At 45.7% G+C, this 18,362-nt stretch overlaps 1 protein-coding gene across 5 annotated transcripts in view; it reads left to right on the top strand.

Moving 5' to 3' along the window:
• Positions 1 to 18,362, top strand: part of SLC16A12 (solute carrier family 16 member 12) — a 75,265-nt gene that overhangs the window by 5,705 nt on the left and 51,198 nt on the right. For 2 of the 5 annotated variants that reach the window (XM_002917292.4, XM_034662919.1), the window contains exons 1-2: positions 1,398 to 1,481; positions 16,934 to 17,055. The exons of 2 other annotated variants lie outside the window; for them this stretch is intronic. The gene's annotated coding sequence lies outside the window, so the exon portion shown is untranslated. Of the gene's footprint in view, positions 1 to 1,397; positions 1,482 to 16,933; positions 17,056 to 18,362 lie in introns of those variants that run through there. One more of the 5 variants, XM_034662922.1, reaches the window with a different exon arrangement.

The following is an 18,362-nucleotide window of genomic DNA, read 5'->3' as shown; positions in this document are numbered from 1 at the left end:
AGCAGAGGAGCCTGATGTGGGGCTCGATCCCATAACGCCGGGATCACGCCCTGAGCCGAAGGCAGACGCTTAACCGCAGTGCCACCCAGGCGCCCCAAAAGTAAGTCATTTCTAAAAACAATGGCAACACATGTTTCAACATGGCTGAACCATGAAAACATTATGCTGAGTGAGAAAAGCCAGACACAAAAGACCACATATTGTGTGGTACGTCCACAATAGGCAAATCCACGGAGACAAAAAGTAGATTCGTGGTTGGCATGGTATGGGGGTAGGGAAAGTTGAAAGTGACTGACAATGGGTATATGGTTTATTTATTTATTTATTTTTAAAAAGATTTTATTTATTTATTTGACAGAGATAGAGACAGCCAGTGAGAGAGGGAACACAAGCAGGGGGAGTGGGAGAGGAAGAAGCAGGCTCACAGCAGAGGAGCCTGATGTGGGGCTCGATCCCACAACACCGGAATCACTCCCTGAGCGGAAGGCAGACGCCCAACTGCTGTGCCACCCAGGCGCCCCTGGTTTATTTTTGGAATGATGATTTTGTTCTAGAATTAGTTGGTGGTGATGNAATCACTCCCTGAGCGGAAGGCAGACGCCCAACCGCTGTGCCACCCAGGCGCCCCTGGTTTATTTTTGGAATGATGATTTTGTTCTAGAATTAGTTGGTGGTGATGACTTTATAACATGTGAATGCACTAAAGATCACTGAATTGTAGCCTTTAAAGTGATTAAAATAGTAAATTTTATCTCAAACCTCCCTGCCTCCCCGCAAAAGACAATGAAACTGAAAAGAGAAAGAGCAACATCAAAAAACGGGCGACTACTACTTAGATGTGGAATGGACAGCTGTAAAAGATTGGGAAACTCTGATGAAAAGAATCTAGAAAGATTTTGCACTCAGGCTTTTCCACAAGTAACTTTAAGGTACAAGTGCTTTTACTGTCTTTGAGAAAATATGGTAAGGTGATAGACAAAGTGAAAAACACTGATATAGTCAACTTCTTAGAACTGATCTTAGTTTTGTTTTTTTTTTTTTTACTATTTTATTTATTTGTCAGAGAGAGAGAGTGTGCATAAGCAGGAAGAGCCGCAGGCAGAGGGAGAAGCTGGCTCCTCACTGCACAAGGACTCTGGGATCATGACCTGAGCCAAACGCAGATGCTTAACCAGCTGAGTCACCCAGGCGTCCCAGAACTGATCTTATTTTTAATGACAGGTGTCCTTATTTTACTTTTAATAGTAGTGGGAATTCTCACCCACTCTTACCAGTTAGCTGACCCCAAATGTGTTTTCACTGTTGATTTTTGTATTCAAAGTAGCACTTTCATGGATCTTGACCAGTCTGAACTGTGTTTTGCAGATTTCTGTGGGTTTCAAGGAGTCTCGGGCTGTTAGGGGCATGGGGACAATGCGGGGAAAGATGTCCTGCATCCAGCTTGAGGTTCCTTTTGGTGATCTCTTCCACAACCTCGGCAGGTATCCTATTCTTGATTTCACATTTTGGGTTTCTAAGTAAGATTTTATCTGAAGAAATGATTTCTTGGTGAAAACAAGTTTGTAAATGATTAGGCCATGTGTTTATAAGTTTCTGCTTCCCTTTCCCTACCAAATATGCTTTATGCCATTCTGGTAGCTCCTAATTGTTTCAAAATACTACTGTGCACCTGTGTTAAAAAAGTATGGGAAGACATTGGTCTTATCAACTTGATATCCTCTGTGCCTGTGCAGAGAGAGAGCCAAATGAGCAGTTAGGTATTCTGGGCAAGAAGCATAGATTGGGAGTTATTAGCATAGAGACTCAGTTTAAGTCCTGTGTGTATGGAAATAATCACCCAAGGAGAGTGTTGATAGAGAGACATGAGGTGAGTCAAAGATAAAATCCTGAGGAATGGCTGTGGTGGTTAGGCACCCTCTGCCCTCACACTTTGGTCAACGAAGTTCCCTCTTTAGTTTGCTATTTCCCCACATATGCTCAGGCAGAACTGTCAAAAGAATTGGAGGGTGAGTGTATACGTGGGTGGTGGGGGTATGGGGTAGGGTCAGAGCATAGGCTGTGGAAACCAGCCAAGGAAGTTTTCTCTTTCTTTGGATACCCGACATGCTAGAGGGCTCCTTCAGTATGTGTACTGACGTACAGAATGAGAAGATAAACGTGAGTGGTTGATCCCTGGATTTGGGAGTGAGAGAGCCATTGCGGTATTTTTGGCATGCAGTGGTTTGTTAAGAAGAATTACGGTTTCTTGATTTTTAAAATCCAGACATCCCCCGACCCCTGTCTTCATTCTCCCTTGTGGGACTAGAGTGGTGACTACTAGGTTCTGGGTATGGTCCCCGGGAGAGCCTAGGTAAGTCCCCATGCCACAGGGGATGAAGCTTTATTTCGTGTCACTGACACAGACCCTGCCTTCAGTGCCGGCCAGCTGTTTCGCGAATTTGTTACAAGTCTCAACAGGCAACAGGGTATTAACATAATTTATAAACTCATAAACCCTCTTAGTGAAAGTCATAGTACCATGGTAAAGAATAAATAAATGCTTATATGTAAAGCGCTGGCAAAAATATTTTGCTTAATAGTTAGGAGGTTCAATGATAAGGGGATTGGTCATTGTATCAAAAAATTAAGCACCATACATTTTTTCCTCTCATTTTTACTTCTTTCAGTTGACCTCTTCCACATTCAAAAAAGAAAAATTATAGACAACCATATATTCTAATTTTATTAGAGATGAAGGTGTAATTAAAGTTTCAAATGACATTGGGGGGCACCTGGGTGGCTCAGTCAGTTAAGCATTTGACTCTTGATCTCAGCTCAGGTCTTGATCTCAGGGTGGTGAGTTCAAGCCCTGTGTTGGGCTCGATGCCCAGCGTAGAGCCTACTTAATAAATAAATCAATAAATAAAACTTTAAAAATTAAAAGAAATTTCAAATGACATTGAATAGCTGATGCATCCAAATTGGCATCTCAGAATCTCTGGCACACTCTGCGTTCTTTATAAATTTTTGCATGATCATATACCTAATTGGCTGCAAATACAGGCTACATTAAGGTAAAGTTTCAGGTTGGGTTTTTTTTAGTTTTAATAGTTTTAAGGTGGGAAGAGACATTTGAATTAGATGGACTGGAGTTAATTACTTTTAAAGCCCCTGATAAAAACATATTGTGATTAAGCAATGTTAAAATAACTCAATAACTTTACCTCTTCATCGGGCAAATATTTGCTGAGTACCCAGCATGCGCAAGACACTGTGCCAGGTGCTGAAGGCCCACAGAGAATAGACAGGGCCTTACCCAAAAGCTGGCTGTCTCCTCGGGGAGGCAGACGTGTGGACAGTAATCAGGGCATAGTGATGAGTCCCTTACGTGCCCACCTGCTATGGTTCAGAGCCAGAGGGATGGATGCTGCCAGGTTGCTCAAGCCCTTAAGGAGGTATAGAAATTCACGAGGCGGACACCTGAGGGAGGACATTCTAGGCAGCAGGCACACTACGTACAAAGGCACTGAGGTGGGGAAGTAACACTGTTGACTGAAAGACCCGCATGGTTGTCCATGGTGGTTAGGGATGGCTGATGTGCAGGCGTGCATATGGCCGGGCGTCAGATAGCACCAGAAGAACCAGCAGAAGCAAGATCATTTAGGGTCTTCCTGTAACGCCCTAAGGAGTTTCAGTTTTGTTTTAATGGCTGAGTATTCCTTGAAGGCTTTTAAACAGAGGAGTGGGGGTGGGAATGGGGCTTTGGTGATAAAATTAGCTTGTGTTTCAAACCAACATCTCTGAGTGAGTCTTGAAGAAAGGTCCAAGACAGTGACAAGCTAGGGGTCTGTTGAAATGGTACAGGTGGGAAGTAAGGTTCATGCCTCATGGCAAGACTTCTGCTTTATTCATGTTTCTATTCTTGGTGCCTGGTGCCCTACAGGGCGGGTGGTGGAGATGTCTGGTAGGCAATTTGATGTTCTGGGCCAGCGATCCTAAATGTGGGCATTATCAGCTAACAGGCTCAGTTGAACATGACAGGATTGGATGAACAAGATGTAATTGGATGTAATTACCCGAGGAGCATGTAAAGAATGAAGTGTGAAATGGGTCAAAAAATTGTGGAGAATAACTAGGGTGTGTTCACATTATACTGAGGGCACATCTTGGTCATTGCCCCCTTCTTTTTCCACTCTAGTTACATGCTGATCTTTTTCTAGAACAACTGTGAGGCCAGGGACTATGTCTTATTTATAGTGTCCTGCCATTGTTCACAGCTTAAGACCTGTGATTGGAAATAATCACCCAAGGAGAGTGTTTTCAAAGAGATGTGAGGTGGGTCAGGGGTAAAATCCTTGCACAGTTCCAGAAAGCACCACTCCTATGTCTGAGTAGTTGTGTCTCACTGTGAATAGTGCTTCTGAGTTGTGCTTCAGCTGTCCCTACTCAGCTGGTCGTCACGGCTGTCATGGAACCTGAGATATGGTGAGTGTTCAGTATGTTTGTTGAATGAATGAGTAAATGACACAACATCTAATGAGTGGCCAGAGAAAGACGGATCTAGCAAAAGAAAGTAAGAAGCATGGGTCTATAAGGAAAAAGGATAAACAGGGGGGTCTCGTCGTGGAAATTCAAGGAAGAAAGAGTTTTAATAATGAGAGAGAGTGCCAAATGCTACAGAGGTCAATTAATCAGGGACGGCAGAGTTGCCACTGGCAATTAGGAGTCATTGGTGTCTAAAATAGCTTGAGTGGCGTGTAGGGGAGGCAAGAGGCAAATTCCATTCCACTGAGGTGGGAATGAGAAAAGGGATGAGGAGACAGTCAGTGTAGACAGGTCCTTAAGAGGCTGGGTTTGTGAAGGCAAGGAAATAATTGGGGGCAGCTGGAAGGGCAGCAGGGGTGAAGGGGGTCTTCTTCCCTTGTCTTCAGTTCTCTTCCCTTCTTTCCTCTCTCACATTCCTCCTTCCTGCTTTCAAGGTGACAGGTACTTGAGGAAATTCAGAGGCTAAAGAGGATCCAGAATAAAGGTCTAGGTTCAAATACAGAATCTAGAAGAGGGGATACTAACCTGAGAAATCAAATATGAAAGGAAGCACCTTCCTTTGCCGGAGGAACAAAAGGGATGGAGGAGGCATGGGGATGAACTGGAGGAATAAGCTGAAGGAAAAAAATGCAGTACGAACAGCCCACATTTTCTCTATAAAATAGTAACTGGCATTTTAGGGGCACTTTGTATGTTCTAAGCATTGTTAAAACTACTTTACGTATGTTAACTCTCTGAGTTCTTGCAACAATCGTGTGAGGACGGAGTTATTTTCCTAATGTCATAAATGAGGCAACGACAGCACAGACGGGTTAAGCATCCTGCCTGAGGTTGAACAGCTGCTTGGAGGCAGGACCAGGATGCCTTTGAAGCTGTTCGCCATCCTGCTGCGGGGTACATAGAGTACTTAAGATTTTGAATAAGCAACGTGCATATGGAACAGGTACAAATATTGCTGAGTCACTCCAAGACTTAGTTTGTGTTGGAAATCATAATTGTGCCATTAATTTGCAAGGTTGAGAGATTTGTTCTAGCAAAACTTGCCTTACCAGTTATAGGGAACGGAAATGTTCGGATGGTCTGGATTGGTTCAAAATTGGGGATTGGTGGCTTGAAAGGAGTGGGGGTGTCAGAAAGAGAGCAATTGACATGATGGAGAATTCTAAAGAGGAGGCAAGCTGAGGGAATGGGAGAAAATTCAGAGGCCAGGGGCCTGGGAGCTCAAGGAGGTTGGAAACCAGGTGCAGTAGGAGTTAGGGAATTGTGGAGGATAGAAGGTTGGGGTTTGGGAGGGATACCGATATCTCACAACAACCCTAGATTTCAGAAGTGAGGATTGGCGCAGGTGATGATGGGTTGATGCCTTTGGATGTATATGGCTGAAACTGAATGGAGGTGAATCTTATGGGACGTGATGAGGTCAAGGTTGAGGCTGAGATTGGCAGAGATGTTGGGCACATGTTGACTAGACCCTGTCTCTTGTTGGAGGATGGTGCCCAGTAGCCCTAAGGACTGGTCTGGACTTTAGAAAGTTACAACCCAAGTATGTTATGTTCTAGGGAAGGATACAAAAGGTTAGCTGATCTCTGGCATGCCATGAATATCACCACATGGTCTCAATAGAACATTGTCAAGACACGGTTGGGTAGCTTCTATTTCGCACTGTAGTTTTTGAAAAAAAAAAAAACTTGCAAGCGTCAGTTGGCAAAACAACATGTTTCACAAGCAACTTCAGAGGCTTTAGCCAAATCGTCCTTATCACCCTGGAAAGAAAGGACTGTGCACTCTGATGAAACCCTCTCTTCCACTTCCTCCTCCCTCCTCTCTCTCTTCTCTGGGAGTGTGCAGCCCAGCACTCTGTGGGCGGAGAAGCAAGTGAGGATCGTCAGGCTTCCAGCTGTTGCACTTTGTTGTGATTTGTGGGGGTGGGGGTCGTGGGAGAGGGGCCAGAAACTTGAGTGGGGCTCAGTGTGGTGTCTTTGCTTCTATAGTTAGATGTGATGGGAACCGGCAATGTGCTCTCCCTTCCTACAGCTGTGCATACCCCAGTCGGCTTTTCTCCTCTGCCCATTCAGGGTTTCAGGAAATCAAAATTAGATCTGATGTAAGCTTAGAAGCCCCACGTGGGAAGACACAGAGCTACTGCCTAGGGACAGAACACGCGTGCCAGGCCTACGCGAGTGGCTGGCGCAGGTAGCGAATCAGGTAGGCTGTGCTGGGCTGTAAGGAACAGGAACTCCAACCCGGACTGGCTTCACTGGTGAGGAAAAGGATTTCTTCATTTAGCAGAATGTCCGGGCTTTGACTTCACTTCTCTGTGATCCTCTTGGCTCTGTCCCTGCCATGTGTTCATTTCCTTCTCAACCTGATTGTCCTCATGGTCCCAGGATGGCTAACACTTGTTTGAGGGGTCACGTGGAGATAGGAAACATGAGTGGAGGGGGAGAAGCCGCATCTTTGTGTCTTCTCAGTAGTGAGCAAATCTTTCCCAGAAGCTCCTGGAAGACTTTCTTGTCCCTGGCAAAGATGGGGTCACTGCCCGTTCCTTAAATCAGGCCATGACTGGCAGGCCCAGCAGGATTGCTCTAATTCTTGACTAACCACTTGGGATGGACTATATGTTGGGAATCACGTCCATGACAGAGAGAAGGCTCGAGGCCATTGTTATGAAATTCCAGCCTTTTCAAGGGCAAGAAGCCTCGGATGGCGGCGGTCAAGTCCCATCCCAGCATTTGCTGGCAGTATGAACTCGGACACATTACCAACTTCTGTGAGCTTCGGTTTTCTCTGAGAGGATCATTGTGGGAGTTGAAAACACTTTATAGAAACTTTAAGGAGCTAATTTTTCATTTAATGATGATGATGATAGGGGTGCCTGGGTAGCTCAGCCGTTAAGCGTCTGCCTTCGGCTCAAGGTGTGATCCCAGCGGTCTGGGATCGAGTCCCGCATCAGGCTCCTCCGCTGGGAGCCTGCTTCTTCCTCTCCCACTCCCCCTGCTTGTGTTCCCTCTCTCGCTAGCTGTCTCTCTCTCTGTCAAATAAATAAATAAAATCTTTAAAAGACGATGATGATGATGATGATGATGATGATGATGATACGAATAACAGTTCCATTTACTGAGCGCTTACGTGTTCCAGACACTTGCTATAGGCTTTAATGCATTTTCTTTATTACTCACTAAACACATATTAAGCAACCATCACACTCAAGGCATTCTACTACATGCTTTATTTCTGATCTCTGTTAAGCTGAGATCTGGAACAATAAGGCTAGGGACAGGGAAGGGGTTAGTGCTCCGTTTCACCTACAGGCTTCAGGTTTTTTGGCCCGTGTGACTGGGTGGTGGCAGCTGACTGTGGGACCTCTGACAGTGGCTCTGCTGTCGGCCATGGATGGCCTTCCGCTGACTAGTTCAGGGCTCGCTGCACTAGGGATGTGCCACACGGGTGTACATGTGGTTTTAGAATACCTGATGCTTGTCTTTTCCCTGTTCCTTTATTTCCCAAATACAGGACTTTTGCATATTTATGCTTTTGAAATAGAAGGATTTATACATGTATATTAGATGCTTGTCTCCATTGTCTCATCTGAACCCCATGAGAAAGTCAAGCCTGAATTTTCATCTGTTTTGAGGCTTAGTGGTCATGAGATCCATCAGGTAATCAAGGCAGTAGGCGGTGGGGGTGTCATTTTTTTTGACATTGCAGATTGCCCTGCTTTGCACAGCATGGTGAAGTGAACTTCTCCCATATTTTGGTTTCTATCCTTAAGATAGTTTCCCTGAAGGAGAATCTAGGTCAGAGGGTTTGAAATTTTTTATATGGATTGCCTAATTGGTTCATGGAAGGTTTTTAGATGCTGACAATGACACGCTTGTAGTGCTATTTGGGGATTATGCGTTTTCTCATTCTATGGTGTTTTATCTGCCTGGGATCATAAAATATTTCCAGAAAACCTGAACTGTTCTAGTACCATCTAACTTACATTTCCCCAGGTCCCCCTTGCAATTATAATAAAAACAGTGTTTCTGTGGCTCAGTGTAGGTCCTTTCCTCCCCATTAGTTCGCAAAGTCCTGGGGAGAAACTAAACTTGTCCGTCTTGATTCATCCATTCCTTAGTGTAAGTTACTGCTCTTGAGGCTTCTTGGTCTGCATGCAGATAAACCCCCCTGAAGGTCTATCTTTGGTACACATCTGCTTTTTGTTCATAGTTCTGGCCCTCATGCTGGGACCTCTGCTCTACTCTTAGACAATAGATGAGGGGCGCCTGGGTGGCTCAGTTGGTTAAGCAACTGCCTTGGCTCAGGTCATGATCCCAGGGTCCTGGGATCGAGCCATACATCAGCATCTGGCTCCCTGCTCCCAGGGGAGCCTGCTTCTCCCTCTCCCTTTATCTGCTTCCCCCTCTCCCTCTGCCTGCTTCTCTCTTTCCCTCTTCCTGCCCCTCCCCCTGCTTGTGCTCTCTCTCTGTCAAATACATAAATAAAATCTTAAAAAAAGATAATATGCAAGTAAGTGGATGGGGACAATGAAGTGAGGTATTCTGGGTGTTTTGTGGATGGAGTATCTGTTTTGGCGTTGTGGTGGAAGTGCAAAGACTTGCATTCCTATGACTTGACTTCCCATGTAATTCTCTCAACAATTCCGAAAAAATACTTCTCCCCAACTCTTCCTACCCAGGTATATCTATGAATGAAGCTGTGGGAGCAATGGAAAGTCAGAGGAAGGAACTGTCACTATTAAATGGATTTTTAAAAAATCATAGTTGCAGCCATAGCATATATGATACAAATTATATTTGCATTTTGTCCTTTGTACATTTCCTCAGCTAATTTTAAACACAGTGTGTTGAGTGGGATAATAGGAAAAAGCAAAAGAGTGGCACCCTGGAGGGGACCATCAACAGACCAGACAGTATGACCAGAACTGGGGGCGGGGACACAGAGAGCACTGTGGCAGCAACTAAGTTGTTTGGGGAAGGGCCCAGTACCACCGTGTGCAGCAGGTAGAAACTGGAGGCCCAGGAGGCCACTCCTACCTGGTTACACAGCAAGTCAGTGGAAAAGCCTGCATTTCTACCCAGATCTTTCTACATCCGAATGACACCTTCTTTATTTGCTTCTTTTTCCAGCTTTGAATGTTCAAAATTACCTATAAAATAATCAGACTTTACAGAAGGGAACAAAAGGGCAGACTGCTTCCCCTACTTTCTCTCATATCTCAGATGTACATTATTTTTTAAAATTTATTTCCAGTACAGGTATCTTACAGTGTTTATTAGTTTCAGGCATACAGTATGGTGATTCGACACTTCCTCACCTGGTGGTCATCACAAGTGCCTTCCCAAAGCCCCATCACCTATCCAGCCACCCCCCCAAACCCCCTGCCCCCTGGTGACCATCAGTGTGTTCTCTAGTTAACGGTCTGTTTCTTGATTTGCCTCCTTCCCTTTTTTCCCCTTGTCCTCCTTTGTTTTGTTTCTTCAATTCTACATGTGTGTGAATCAGGTTTACTTTTTATATTTCTAGTCTCCCTCTTCTACCAGTAGGATTTTCATTTTGAATTTCTGAAAAATGGCTCTTAAACATTTGAATTTTTCTGGAATTAGGCCTTGGCAAGAACCATTTGCCTACCGTGGACTCAGTGGATTCCTGACCCTGATTGGAAATACCAGATTGGCCACAAAACTCTTGTAACGTGGACAGATGGCTAACCCAAAAGGAGCGCTACAATTCAAATGGGAAACTGCAGTGCTACTCCGTTCCTGTGATGTGCCAGGCAGCGCGAGGGGATTTAAAACAGTGACTCACTGTCCTCCCGTCCAGGTGGAGTTCAGCTTGGAGAAGCCCCAATGCTGAAGAGTAGGCACGAGCTAAAATTCCCCTTTCCAGCTTGACTCAACCAGTTTGCCCTGATAGCAAGGTTGAAGGAGTTTATGGAGTAGGAAACAAGGTAGGCATTCACCTTGCCAGATAAAAAATACCTTGTGGAAACAAGATCACCGAGAGAATACATATATGCCTACAAGAAATCTTAGCAGTTATTTACAGTATCCACTTACAAGGAAATGATCGGTCATGGCGCTTAAACCAGGGATTGCAAAGTGCCCCATCTTTGGGAGCTCAAGCGTGAAGTAGGCGAATTGTGATCTAATAGGGAAGGACCGGGCTCTGGCCAAATTGAGGAGAACATTCTGTCACCATTGGACAGATGCTTCAGTTCTGTTCTTACTGCCAGGGAGACATCAGCTGACAAAACCGACAAAAATTCCTGCCCTCCTGGCGTTTACAGTCTGATTCATCGCTGCCTTTGTTAAACAAATGACTAAGCCAGCTAGAATGCTCTATAGAGCAAAAGAAATGAGTCAGACACACTGGCACGTTCCTGCAATAAATTGCACAGGTTCCAACTTTGTTCGTTTTGCGGCCTTTTTCACATAGCCAGGGTTTCCGGAGAAGTGAGGTGACTGTGATCACGGTGTAAGTTGAGGTGGCTTCTTACTGGCATTCTGCTTGTTTTGTTGCCTTGATTTGCCGAATAACCTTAACTGTAAAGTACTACTGGCTGTACAAGGCAGCCCCTGGTGTATCTCGTTCTAGTTTTGCTATTTCATGGAAAATGGAGCCCTGCGATCAGTTCCGTCTGTCCTTGTGCTAATCGTGATGACTAATGGATGATGACCTGGCACGGTTTCTGAGCACCCCAGCGGGTGGGGTCCCTGGTTCGGGGCTCCCCTGCGCTGGGAGCTCCCCCTACTCCCGAACTCCCTCCCCCAGGAAGCAGTGCTCTCTCAGGCCTGGTTTTCTGCACAGCGGTGTGACTCTGGTGAGGTCCCTAGAATAGCAAGCCTGGGACCTGGGAAGCCATGTGCCTTTTCTTTGAGCTTCTTGTGGGAAAATGGGGATCGGAAGCATCTGTGACTGCGCTTATCTCGTTCTCGAAAACGGAACTTCTGCTGGGCCTGCAAAGTGATGCCAAATCGATAGTTTTGAAGAGAGAAAATGCTGGCCGATGGCAGGGATTGGAGTCCTCTGTTCTGTTCAGGCTTCAGTGCCTGGGAGACTGTCTTTAGCCATTGAACAGGGATGGACGATTGTGAATGTCGGTGGCCTGGACTCCTGTCTCAGGAGCTGCTTGGCATGTGTGCCAGGAGCCCCTGCTTCTCTTGCACGTGGGGGGTGCAGTGCTGAGCCCAGGAGGGAGCGATCTGCCCCTCCTGGGTCTCAGCATTCCCGCCCTGGGTTGTTTTCCCCTGGAGGGACCCGTGAGGCCTGATGGCGACACATCTTACAGAAATGTCTTGGATGGTTCTAGTAAATCTGTGTGCCCTGAAGGGATCACATCACCCACTGAAATCCCCTGGAGGGACCCGTGAGGCCTGATGGCGACACATCTTACAGAAATGTCTTGGATGGTTCTAGTAAATCTGTGTGCCCTGAAGGGATCACATCACCCACTGAAATTGCGGCCAAATATCTCATGGGCACTTCTCCATCTACACAAAGTCCAGTGGGCGCTCTAGGAGCCCAGTGTTTGTGTCCCCCCTTCATAACCCACAGTGGGGCGTTATTAGAAGGTGGGGCCTTGCGGTATAAGTTTAGATGAGGTCATGAGGGTGGAGCCCCCTGATGGGATTGGTGTCCCTCGAAGAAGAGGAGAGAGAAGAGCTGAGGAGAGGCCAGGTGATCACACAGCCAGAAGGTGGCCCTCTGCAAGCCAGGGAGAGAGCTCTCCCCAGTGCCCCACCAGGCTGGCACTCTGATCCCCTGCTTCCAGCTTCCAGAGCTACAGTGAAGTAAACGCCTGTTGCTTCGGCCACCCCAGACCATGGTATTTTGTTAGGACAGCCCGAGTGGTCTAGGATAGGCTCAGTGCCTCGTCTTAGGGTTTTACCTGATCTGCCAGTAGGGTCGATCGTGTTGTTCCTTTCTTCTTTGACCTCTGACCCCATGCTTGCCTGGATTTACCTCTACCTTTCTCAATTTCCTTGTAGCCTCTGCGTCTTCTACCCCTCCCTGACAGATGGCGATTCCTCAAAGTCCCGCTCTCTCTTCTCTGGACACCTGGCTCCTCAAATTGGGGTCTGCGGACCAGCATAGGCCTCCCTTGTGAGTTTATCCGAAATTTGAATTTCAGGCCCCACCCCAGACCTGCTGACGCTGAGTCTGCCATTAACAGAGGACGCCCACAGAAGTCTGAAAGGCCTGTTCCTCAACATCTCAGTGACCAGTGGTGTGCCCCGACACCAAGTGTAGGTCTGGACACCAGCTCTCTCTCTTGGGCTCTAGACCAGTTTATCCAACAGAGCCCCTGCTGTGGCCACTTCAGGGTCCTACAGGGATAGCCAGCTTTGCCGGTCTAGAGCTTTGTTCCTCTTTTTCCAGATATGCTCCTCTTCCTTTTGGGCAACCAATAGAAGATAGGGGCTCTCCAGAAACTTCTACATTAGAATTCCCATTTAGCCTCACGCTCCCGGTTAAATGGTTTCTTTGGGGCTTGGAGGGCTACTAGCCAGGCAGTATGCTCCGATCTGGCTCACCCATTGTTTAGCTGGCCTCTCCTGACTGAGCGGTGCCTCTAGCAGCCTTTTGTTAAATATTTTGAATTTTGCCCATGATGTTGTGTTCAATTAGTAAATTGCCTGACTTTTTTCCTCTGCAGTAAGTTTGAAGTTACACAGGTACTAAATAAAGATTTTAAATTAGTATTATTCGTTATATTTGTTGATAACTATAATATATTAAAGGTACTAGCACTTAATATTTTTGATGGTGAGCAAGTAGGAGGTTCTCTGACTGAAGTGCAAGATGTTCATATTGTGAATGACCACAGGAACCTAACCCAAAGGAAGGTTCATTGGGAGTGGAGTGTCACCTGATGTGTCACGTGATTGGATCCTACAGCATCTTTTTGGGAGAGCACAGCCAGAGGCAGTGGGTGGCATCAATTATAGGGCATTCATACAAACGCTTTGCAGCTATTAGAATGATCGAGTACCTTTACTAACATTCATGGTATCAAACTCAATGAAAAGAACAAATTACAGATAAAATGATTATAGTTTGGGATTTTTTTGAAGTGTGGTGAAATCTATATAAGGTACCATTTACCATTTTAGCCATTTTAAGAGCACAGTTCTGTGACATTAAGTACATTCTTATTGTTGTGCAACTATCCCCACCGTCCATCCCCAGCACTTTTTTTTTTATCATTTCAAACTGAAAGTCTAGCCCATTGAGCAATAACTCCCCATTCTTCATCCATGCAACCCCTGACAACCACCATTCTTTCTGTTCCTATGAATTTGACTATTCTAAGTACCTCACATAAGTGGAATCATACCATATTTATCCCTTTGGGGTTTTTTGTTTGTTTTAAATTTAAATTCAATTAATTAACACATAACGTGTTCTTTGTTAATATTTGTCCCTTTGTGACTGGCTTGTTTCACCTAGCATAACGTCTTCAGGATTCATCCATGTTGAAATGTGTCAGAACTTCCTTCCTTTTTAAGGCCGGATACTATTCTGCATTTTGCTTTTTCATTCATCTGGGTGCTTCAGTTGCTTCCGCCTCTTGGCTACTGTGAATAATGCTGCTATGAGTATGGTTGCAGAAGTGTCTGTTTGAATCCCTGCTTTCCCTTCCTTTGCGTATACACTCTGCAGTGGAATTGCTTGATCATATGATAAATCTGTTTAAGATTTTTTGAAGAACGACTGTATCATTTTCCAACGGAGGCTGCACCATTTTACATTCCCACCGGTCATGCGCCAGGGTTCCAATTTCTCTCTGTCCTGGCTAACACTTGTTTTTTTGTTTCTTATAATAGTCGTTGTGATGGATCTGAAGTCTCAGTTTTGTTTTTAAAAAGATGTATTTACATACATGTAGGATATAGAAAACATTTCTCCAAAGGATTTACTCCAAGTAAAAGCAGTGCCTGTCAGGTGGCAGGATGTAAATGATTTTTATTGTTGTCCTTTTGCTCCATTGTCTCCTTTTTCTGCATTAAGGATGTATGATATGTGTATTTAAAAAAGCCCAAGACTCAGAGTCGAGCTATATAGATGCAGGCGTTGGCAGGAACTCCTGTTTGCCTCTGGCTGTGCGGCCTTCACGTGGGCCTCATACTTGCTGATTTTGGACTTGGCGCTGCCCTGTCCTGTGGCCACTCTTCATGCTGACACCGTCCACAGACGCTCCAGTGCTCGAGGCCTGGCTGCTGCTCGTTCCTCTGCCCAGGGAAGCAGCACCAGGCTTCCTGGGCAGTGGGTGAGGAGAAGGAAACTATTACAACCAGGTCTCAGCTTGTGGTTTTGTGGTGCCCTAGGCCACCTTCCTCTCCCAGTTGGATTTTTAGCACAAAGAAATCTCCTTTTTGGGTTATGTTTACTCAGCAAGGTTTTGGCCAGTCATCGCAGTTGATTACAAATGAAAGGGAAGGTTACTTTCTTCCTATTCTGTGAATTATATATTCTGTAATTTTCCAAAGAGTTTCAAAGCTCATTCATCACAGGAGTCTGTGTTGGCTTCAAAAGCAGTAAGGATTGCCTAGGTGCCCGTTCAGAAAGAGCCAGAAGAAATCCTTTCACAGAGCAAATGACTATATTTATGCACAGAAGAGTTGTCCAGTTTACAATAACATAGTTTATTCCTTTCTTTTTTCAATTACTATTGGATCATGTGCAGGCGGAAAGGGTGGCTTTTCTGCTTGTTTCTGAGGGATCGAGAGGGCTCGGGGGACGGGGGTTAAGGGAAGGCTGCAGCGAAGGCTCTCCGTACTCGTGATTGGATGTTTTCATCAATTATCAGTGACCTTTTGTGGGAACCTTTTCTTGGTGGTTTTGTTTGGACATGGTGACTCCGGCTGCCTAGCTTGAAGCAAAGTCAGAGGCTGGCAAGCGGTCCGAAATGGAGCTGTTGGCACTTGCGCCGGTTTCGCGCGCACGTGGGAAAGCCTGCGGAGATCTGATGACTACGTCCGGGGCCTCCGAGAGGCGCAACGGGTCGAAGCTGGGGACAAATTGTGTATCGGGGGGCACAAGACAATTCCACGTCTTCATCGTGATCCTTCTGGATGAGGCATCACTGTTCCTCTTCTCTCAGTGTTTCCTCCTGTGCCCAGATTTCTCGTGGATGTCTCAAAAGAGAAGCAGTCGATAACTTTGGGTTCGGCTTTGGGCCCCCTTCCTCCCTCCCTTCCGGCCTCCCAGCACGCCGGCTCCTCTTCCTCCGGCCTGCCATTGCTTTCTGTCACCGTACCCCACCCGGCACAGGCCTTGGTGGCCCCCTCGCATGGGGACGGCTGCAGACTCCACTGCCAACACCCTTCCTGCCTGCAGTCTGACTGTGGGCTCAGCTCCTCGGGTTACCCTGAACACCCCTCTCCCTGCCGGCCCCCTGGTCCTTCTCAGTCACTGCCTCTGACTCATCTGTGTCTTCCTTCTTGAGGCACGTCTAGAATGCCATTGCTCCAGCACTCGCTGGACTGTCCCTCCTGTTTTTGCCCACAGGCTGCCACCAGTTCCTGTCCGGTCTGTCCCGCATGGTGTGCGTGCGCACGGAGAAGGCAGCCAGCCCTTGGGAGAGGTCCTTCCCGGGCTCATGGGATTTTACAGGGACCTTTTATAATTCTAGGTGGGGTTGGGAGGGCAACTGTGGATGAGAGGGTGTTACATTAGCCGTTCATTCATGAGTTTTCTCCTTACCAAAGTAAGCCACTGGGGCACCTGGGTGGCTCAGTCGTTAAGTGTCTGCCTTTGGCTCAGGGCGTGATCCTGGATCCCTGGGATCGAGTCCTACATCAGGCTCCTCTGCTGGGAGCCTGCTTCTTCCTCTCCTGCTCCCCCTGCTTGTGGTCCCTCTCTCACTGGCTGTCTTTCTCTCTGTCAAATAAATAAATAAATAAAATCTTTAAAAAAAAAAGTAAGCCACCACCTCATTCTAAAATCTTTTTCAAATAAGAACAAGGCCATGTTTACATAATGATGTCAATCAAGGATCTACCCCTTCAGTAAGACATAGTTAATATAAAAAGAAAGTAACGGGGAAAAAAAAAAAAGAAGCCAGTTCCATGAGAAATAAGTCATTTTGACATATTTATAATTTAATAAGTTTTGTTGTTCTAAGAGAGGGTTGCGTTATCCTTTTTTAAAGCCTGTTGTTTTGAATGATGTGGAGCTGCCTTTGAGAACATTCACTGGAGAGAAATGAACTAAGTGCTTCTCTGTTTTGACATGGTACTTCTTACCAAATAGGAACCCCCTGACCCTGACCTCAGATTGTAATTTTGATTGTGGGTAGAACACGCGTTTCCTCTAAGCTTTGCCGGGCTCTGTTGCTTCTCATTTTTTAAATTTTTGCTGAAGAGGTAAGAGAGTGCTGACTGCTGGCTTCTTTGGACAGATGGAGGTCTAATGGATATGAAGTTGGGGAATTCCTGATCCTTTGCCAAATTAATATTTATAAGCATCGTGCTGGCTTCAATCTGTGGCAACCAACGTGATTTGGCAGCTGGAAATCTGAAGGTATGCTCTTTATGGAATGGGTATTGACTTTATCGATGCCTGGCAAATGCATAGCCAAGCCGAGTGATGTTTATTTGCTTCTGTAACCCCAAGGGCTCAAGGCACTTGACACATTTTTAATAGCCCTCCAGCACCCGGCTCCGAAATACTGCAAACCCCTGGGCAAGGTGCTGAGTTCTCAGGAGCATTGCCCATCAGCTGGTGAACGTGTGCAGGAGCCGGTTCTCAGTCATACCAGGAGTATTTCTGTGGGCGTCCCTCCTGCCTGGATTCCAGCATCAGATGGTGGTTGTGCAGGCTGTATACTCCCCTCACACCTCACTCCCCAGGCAGGGCTTTTAAACGGTTGTGAACCTGTGAGTACCCAACCCACGTAACTGAAATGAAAAGCACCATGGTAAGGACCAGATTGTCTCCTGTGTATGAGGCAATTAATCTTTCATTTTCAATAAATATTTGTTGGGGGCTTGCTAAATGTTAGACTAGAAGAATACATAAACTTGCTGGGAAGCCAGCAGCATTTAAATAAAATAGGCAAGATTCCCTTCCTCATGGAGCTTACAGTTTTGTTGTGAAGGCAAGTAATAAACAATTAAATTAATGAATGAGACTTCAAATAGTAGTAGCTATAAGGAAACAAAAAAGCCTGATTAGTTAGGGAGTTACTAAGGGGCCACGGGTGTCGGGGACATCGTAAATTATTATGGTGGGGAAGGGCTATCTTAGAGGCATTTGACCTGAGATCTGAATGCCAAGCAGGAGCCACCTATGTGAAGATGTGGGATGAGGGGGCTTTCTAGGCACGAAGGGGCAAGTGCAAAGGCCATGAGGCAGAAATGAATTTGGCAAGTTCAGAGAACAGAAAGAAGGCATAGGACGCTACTCCTCCATGACTGAGGGGAGGAGGGGTAGAAGGTGACATTGGAAGATTTGAGAGGAGTCAGATCATTCAAGGTCTTATGGGCTATAAGGAGGTTACGTTGTGTTCTCAGGCCAAGGGGGAAACCATTAGAGAGTTTTAAGCAGGGGAGTGATATGATCTGATAAATAGTACTGTCTACTACCCGACTTTGCGTTTGTAGTCCATAGTCTTCCCTTTTTGTATCCTGACTTTTTAACATAGAATGTTATACATGTTTTATAAATATTTTATATTATATATATTTGATAAAAAAATGGGGTAGATCATGCCTAGTTTTGTAACTTAATTCATTCACATGCATATATATCTGGAACAACTTTCCTTGTCAGTAGTTATAATTCAGCCCATTGTATATAAGTGAGTAATCATAGCTAATGTAATTAAC

Source organism: Ailuropoda melanoleuca, chromosome 6, assembly GCF_002007445.2.
Source record: "Ailuropoda melanoleuca isolate Jingjing chromosome 6, ASM200744v2, whole genome shotgun sequence".
Lineage (NCBI taxonomy): Eukaryota > Metazoa > Chordata > Mammalia > Carnivora > Ursidae > Ailuropoda > Ailuropoda melanoleuca.
The sequence above is the reverse complement of the archived record's forward strand: the minus strand, read 5'-3'. Positions and strand labels throughout refer to the sequence as shown.